This window comes from Phocoena sinus, chromosome 2 (assembly GCF_008692025.1).
Source record: "Phocoena sinus isolate mPhoSin1 chromosome 2, mPhoSin1.pri, whole genome shotgun sequence".
NCBI lineage: Eukaryota > Metazoa > Chordata > Mammalia > Artiodactyla > Phocoenidae > Phocoena > Phocoena sinus.
The window spans coordinates 38622137-38628318 of record NC_045764.1 but is presented as its reverse complement, the minus strand read 5'-3'; the positions used below and the strand labels follow the sequence as shown (position 1 = coordinate 38628318).

Sequence of the window (6182 nt, the reverse complement as noted above, 5' to 3'; positions counted from 1 at the left end):
TGACTCACTAACCTGACTCCTCTCTCCCGGGACACGACCCCAAATTTTGCCCCTGGTGTCCTGGACTACAGGTGAATCCACCTGTCGGCCTGGAGCCATCAGACCCGGCAGCTGAACTACCAGTCGGCCTCCCTCCTCCCAACCCCAGACGACACCTGACATTACCCAATCGTCCAACCCAGCTTGCGGTCACAATTGCCTCCCTCTTTGCAACCCGCCACAGTCAACATCAAACAACACCCCTCCAGTAGCCCTCCTCTCTTTTCCCTGCCCCCTCCGGGCTGGCTTTATCCTATAGTGTCTCGGCCAACGGGCTAAAGACGTGAAAAATAACCAATTGTCGTGGAGCTCTTCACTAAGGGCTCCGCCTCCGCTCTGAGGAGCAGCTCCGTTGACCAATGGGCTACCCTCAGCGTACAATGGAAGTGCGGGGCTAGTAGAGCAGCGGCTGGGCGGCCCAATGAACGGGCGGGTTTCCGTGGCTAGGGGCGTGGCAGAATCGGTCGTCAGGGGCGTGGCGGCAGTTGCTTGGGCGGGGCCGGTAGCGGCGGGAGCTGCACTGGCCAGGGGTTCCGGCTGCATTTCCTTGAGCGCCGGCGGCAGCTGCTGAGCTGCGGGAACCTGACTGGGGGCGAACTGGGCCGCAGTAGTCAACCACAAGCAGGTAAAGCCACGGCGGAGCGAGCTCCGCTAAGCCGTGATTGAGCCCCCCATCAGTCGGGCCAAACCCCTGAGCCCCGCGGTCCCTGTCGTGGCTCGGCCCATCGCGCCGCAGCCTGAGCGCCCCGGATCCTCGGGGGGCCTGTCACCTGTCGCCGCGGTGGTCCCCAGGGCCGGCGGGGAGGGAGGCAGCCTGGAACGCATCGGGTGGGATACGCCTTCCTGAAAGCCCTTTGTCCCCTTCAGCGTCAGATACCGAGGATGGGGACAACCCCGACTGCGGCCTCCCTACCGGCCATCCCTCCATCAGTGCGCACTCTTGGGACCTCTGGGGTCTGGGGAGGGGCTCTTCCAGCCTTGGTGATGGAGATCCGGGTTCGGCACCTGCAAGGAGAGGGCCGAGGGACCTGATTACAGCCCCGAATATCCGAGGGGCCTCTGCGTTTCTGGGCTCCAAGGGGGCACCCAGGAATGATGGGTTCAAGTTGTACGGAGGCAGCTTTTGACCCAGTTGGAGGCACACTTATTTAGCTCGCCCACGTGCCAGGCACTGTTTGTTCTAGGCGCTTCGTGGTCTTTCCCCACAATGAGAACTGTCCAGCAGCGCAGGCCCTGCTAGGCGAGGCAGCCAACACCGCGACCTTGGAAGTGACCAGGCAGAGGCCAGGTGACAGCCACCTGCCAGGGATGCTTAGAAGGGACTCGCAAGGGAGGACTGCATGACCCACCTGTAAGGCCCTTCTCCATTCACAGATGCACTCTGACCTTTAATGCCTACCTTGAGAAGAATACTGCTGGGGGCTCATTAGTTTGAAAGTGGGTGTTGAATTCATCCACAATGAACTTGTGGTCTCAACTCTCAAGAGTGGGTGTTAGCAAAGAGAATGGACCATACCAAGAAGATAAGGTTTATTTAGCCATTATGAAACTCCTTAATTTGAACTACTGTGGGCTGCGTGCGTCTTTTAGTCTTCCTGATTCTTCTCCTTTGGTTGCTTCACCTCCAGTGTGTCAGTTTCACCTGCATTCCAGTAACTAGATCCAAAGGCAGGCTCCAAAATCAGACTCCTGAGAGGTGCCTGGGTGGGACTGTAGGTTTGGCAGAGTTAATGTGATCTGGCCCAGAGCTTTTCAAGGGCCATTTCATTGCAACCACACGAAGTAGAGGCCAAAAGAAAAACCATGCAGTACCCCTTTTACTACCCTCTGTCATTTGCCTGAATAGAGGCATAATAGAGGAATAATCTATTATTATTAGAGTAATATATATATTATATATATAATATATAATTATATATATTATTATATAATAAGAGGAATAATCTTCTGAAGGTCAGGAGGCAGAGGAAGAACCTTAATAGCAAGTTTGCTGCTTGTTTTAGGATGAATTAACCTTTGAATAACCCTTCAGAAAGCAGACCTGTCCATGTACTGCTGATTGTCGCATGAACTTGCGGCATTTTAGAGCTGAAGACACCTTAGGTAGAGCTTGTCTAATCCGTCTTCTCAATGCACAGGTGAGGAAACGAAGGCCTGGGGAGGTCACAGGACTGACTGGTCATCACAGAACCATGATCTGTTGACCCTGGATCTAGCCAGTGCATGACTTGTATTTCACTCCTAGACTACTTATCTCGCTCTCTGTGTTGAAATTCTAGGGGAGTCTAGAGAGGTTAAGAGCACAGATTTTGGGGCCAGAGTGCCTGGATTTGAATCCTAGCCCTGCTTCTTACTAGCTGTAACCTTGGGCAAGTTACTTAACCTCTCTGTGCCTCTGTTTGTTCACCTATGAAATAGGAATAATAAGGTACTTAGATTAGAAGGTTGTTTTGAAGATTACTATATCTGAGGCATTTAGAACAGTGCCTGGCACACAATAAGCACTATAGATTTGCCAAATATGATCTTCTGTTGCCTTTTTATACAGCTTTTCTTCATACCTACCACCCAGTATTTTCTATCAGGAGCTAATTTTTTCCCCTGCTTCCTCTCCCCCAGTTCATTAAATATATTTCAGATTTCATTGTATATAGCACATATGTCTGTGGGGTTTTCCAAGTCACATCGCATTTCATTTCTTATTTTTGTCTTTTATTGAATCAGGTAATTCATTTTCTCTGTTAGTCCTCTCGTTGTAATTACACTCTTCTTAGACTCCAAACCTCATTCTCTTTAAAAGGGGGGGTGGGGGAAATCCCTCAAAGTGATAAACCAAGTCCCTGATGATACCAATCTCCACGGCGTCCTTCCAAATATCTATTCCCTCTGTTCGGCCCTATTTCCCAGTTGTCAGTGTGCTGCAGCGTGATTATAAATGGGTGAACATTTTTAGATGAAGATTTCATGAGCCACTGTATTAAGTGCTTTTCGGAAGTTCAGGGATCGTGTGTCAAATGCATTGAAGTAAGTTACTTAGTCATTGGAGCAGGGGGTGCACCAGCAACGCCTGCCTTGCCTGGCAGAAACACAAGTGTATGACTGATTCTTGCTGGTAATCTAGCTCTTTCACTAATTTTACTGCATTTTTCCTGTTCTTTTCTTGAGCTTGAAATAAACCAGATGGGACGTGCAGCGGAACGGTCTTTTCTCTCGTTCTAGTTGGGGAAATTCCCTTTTCTACTTTCACCTTCATTCTCTTTATCACCTTCATGGTTCTGATAAATATCTACTCTCAGTCCGTCATCCAATTCTCTTTTAATCAGAAGATACCTGTCACCTTTATTTCTTGCAGGAATCCGGTCACTTTGGGTTTTCCCTTCTCTGTTTTTACATGTTTTCTAGAATGAAGCAAACTATCGATTGGCACCTTCCTAAGAGTTGATTCTGAGTTTGGGTTTTTTGTTTAGGACATTCTGGAACTCAGCCATCTTAGAATAATTGTTTTAGTTTCTTTGTGTATTAATAAGGGCCCCTTTCTCTCATTCTCTTGTTCTCTTTTCTCGTAACATCTTGGTGAAAGGGCTTCTTATTTGCTGTTATTCCTTACTTCTTCCACTTCCGCCTTCCTCCTGGGAATCTCTGGCAGGGCCCATGAAGAGTGTAATGGTTCCCCACTGCCTTTGTTCCAAGCTCCTGTCCAGAGCACGAAATAATTTCTTTGGTCCTATGGAAGACTGGGGTGAAGTCTGCCTTGTTCTTTGCCTAAAACCTGGCTCTTTGAAAAGCCCTAGGAGAGAGAGCCTTCCAATATAATGGAATTCACGTGGCAGAATTTCTGCTCTAACCTACTGCTTACAGTTTTCCGGTTTTCATTGCAGGGTGGGTTTTGAGTACTCTTTGACCAATTTAAGAGCATAGGTGACTGGGGCAAGGGGTGTTATAAGCCTTCCTGTTTCATCTTGGGCTACGCTGTCCCTAGAGCAGAGCACAAGGAGTTCAGGCCGCCTCTTGATGTTCTCTGGCATTAGGATTTTATAGCAGCTCCGCATGTTCCAACCTCTTTGGCCAGTGCGTGTTGTTTTTAACCCTCATGCTGCTATTTCTGCACTGATACCCTGCAGGTGCTGACATTATCTCCCTTCAGGATCATTTTCATATCTGCATGTTTGTTTTTGTGGTCTTGGTTCCAAGGCGTCATGTTTTTGGATTAAACATTTTCTATTTATAAAATGGCTGGTGTGGGCAGGCCACCAGACCTATTGTTACCCATGAATGAAGCTTGCGCACTGGACCCAGTTGGGTGCAGGACTTGTGACCCAAGGACCCATTTTCCGATCTTTTGCAATAGTTAAGTAGCAGACAGGTAAAGAGCTTATTAGAGAATTGGAACACTGATACCCTTGGGTTTGCCTGGTTTCTGATTTTCTTTTGTTGTCTTTGAATGGAGCTTCATTAAGTTCAACAAACTGAGCATCTGGCGTGTGCCAGGAAGACAGCTGTCCAGATTAACAAGGGTGTTTGGTTTGCTGCAGAAACACTATTTTGTTTTTATTTTACATTTAAAAATTTTCAGTGTTTTTAATTTTAAAAATTGTTTTAATAGGTAATGCATTTACATGATGAAAGAAAATATTCGAAAGGCACAAAAGTGAAGTAGTAAATACATCTCTGTCCACCCCAGACTCCTACCACCTAGTTTTATTCCTTAGAGGCACCAGCGTTACTGATTTCTTCATCCTCCAGAGGTGTTCCAGGCACAGCCGAGATATTTTATAACATCTATTAGCAAATCCATTATGATTATCTTTCCCTTTAACACAAATGGTAGCAAACGATACATGCTATTTGGAACCTTGCCTTCTTTCACTTAGTGTTTCTTCGCAGTATGGAAAGAGCTTCAGCCTCATTTTTTATGAAGGTGATCTATTTTAGATATTCGATTCTGTTTCTAAGGCTGCTAAGAACCAGTCTTATTTAGGCAACAGCTTCACATGGAGATCCTAAAGCATTTTGTGGATTATTTGGGGGCAAATATTTTTCTTCTCTGTCCTGCAGCTCTGAGCCTGAGAAGAGGCCGCGTGAGGGGGAGGGCCTCCCCTGAAGGTCATCCTATGAGGGGAGAGCGGGGACATTACAAAATGAGGAGCACTGGCCCTCAGGCTCTTCACCTGCCCTCTGGGCAGAATGTGCTGGAATTGCCTGGGAAAGCTTGCTATGCTTTCTCTGGTCTCCAGGGAAAGCTCCCGGCCTTCCTGATACACCTTTCAGCATCTCTACCATGTCGAATCCTGTCTCCTGCACCCCAGCCCCGGCTCTGTTTGTTCTCGTCCTTGGGCATCAGAGAGGAGCCCTGCCCTTCATGACAGGACTTCCTGTCTGGAAAGCTTTGTTAAGGGCCCCACCCCTTCCTTTCTCTCACCCCATGAAAAACCAGCTCTCACACCTGTGCCCCTGTGAAGCATTTTTCCCAAACAACATTTGGGAATATGATATTTGTTGCTCTCCTTAGGAGTGTTTCCCATTCTCCATATCACTTGACCAAGGTCTCTGAGCCTCACATGGCCTTGCTAAGCTTTTGCTGATGACTATTCTAAGAAGAGAATTTAGGGGGTCTTCACATTTGAATTTTCTGTGGCTGCCCTTATGTTTTGGATAACCACGCTGGTTTAAACATGGTCTCATGGTCTTCTGTGGCTCCCAGTGGTTGCCTGTTGCTTTGTTTCTCACTTTTATTTAAAATGTGCCTTGGCACTTCCCTGCTGGTCTAGTGGCTAAGACTCTGTCTCCCAATGCAGGGGACCCAGGTTCGATCCCTGGTTGGGGAACTAGAGCCCACATGCCACAACTAAGAGTTCATATGCCGCAACTAAAGATACCGCATGCCACAACTAAGACCTGACGCAGCCAAATAAAATATAAATAAATATTTTTAAAAAATAGAACACAATCCTCCTGGGAATAAGCTATAAAAAAATGTGCCTTAATCTTCATCTTGTTTTTATTTCCCTCCCAATCTAATTTAGAGTGTTGAATTGCATTGAATCTTTATGGTGTTAGTCGGCCAGTCTATTGAGAGTCATTACTTTCTGATCTTTGCTCCTTGCTGGGTGTCCACGTCATCAATCAGTTGTACCACAGATGCT

At 47.2% G+C, this 6182-nt stretch overlaps 1 protein-coding gene across 5 annotated transcripts in view; it reads left to right on the top strand.

The window, feature by feature from the left end:
- Nucleotides 1-424: 424 nt before the first annotated feature.
- Nucleotides 425-6182, top strand: part of ABHD2 (abhydrolase domain containing 2, acylglycerol lipase) — a 110441-nt gene continuing 104683 nt past the window's right edge. For 2 of the 5 annotated variants that reach the window (XM_032618113.1, XM_032618108.1), the window contains exon 1: nucleotides 538-664. The gene's annotated coding sequence lies outside the window, so the exon portion shown is untranslated. Of the gene's footprint in view, nucleotides 665-6182 lie in introns of all 5 variants that reach the window. The other 3 variants (XM_032618114.1, XR_004347766.1, XM_032618115.1) reach the window with 3 other exon arrangements.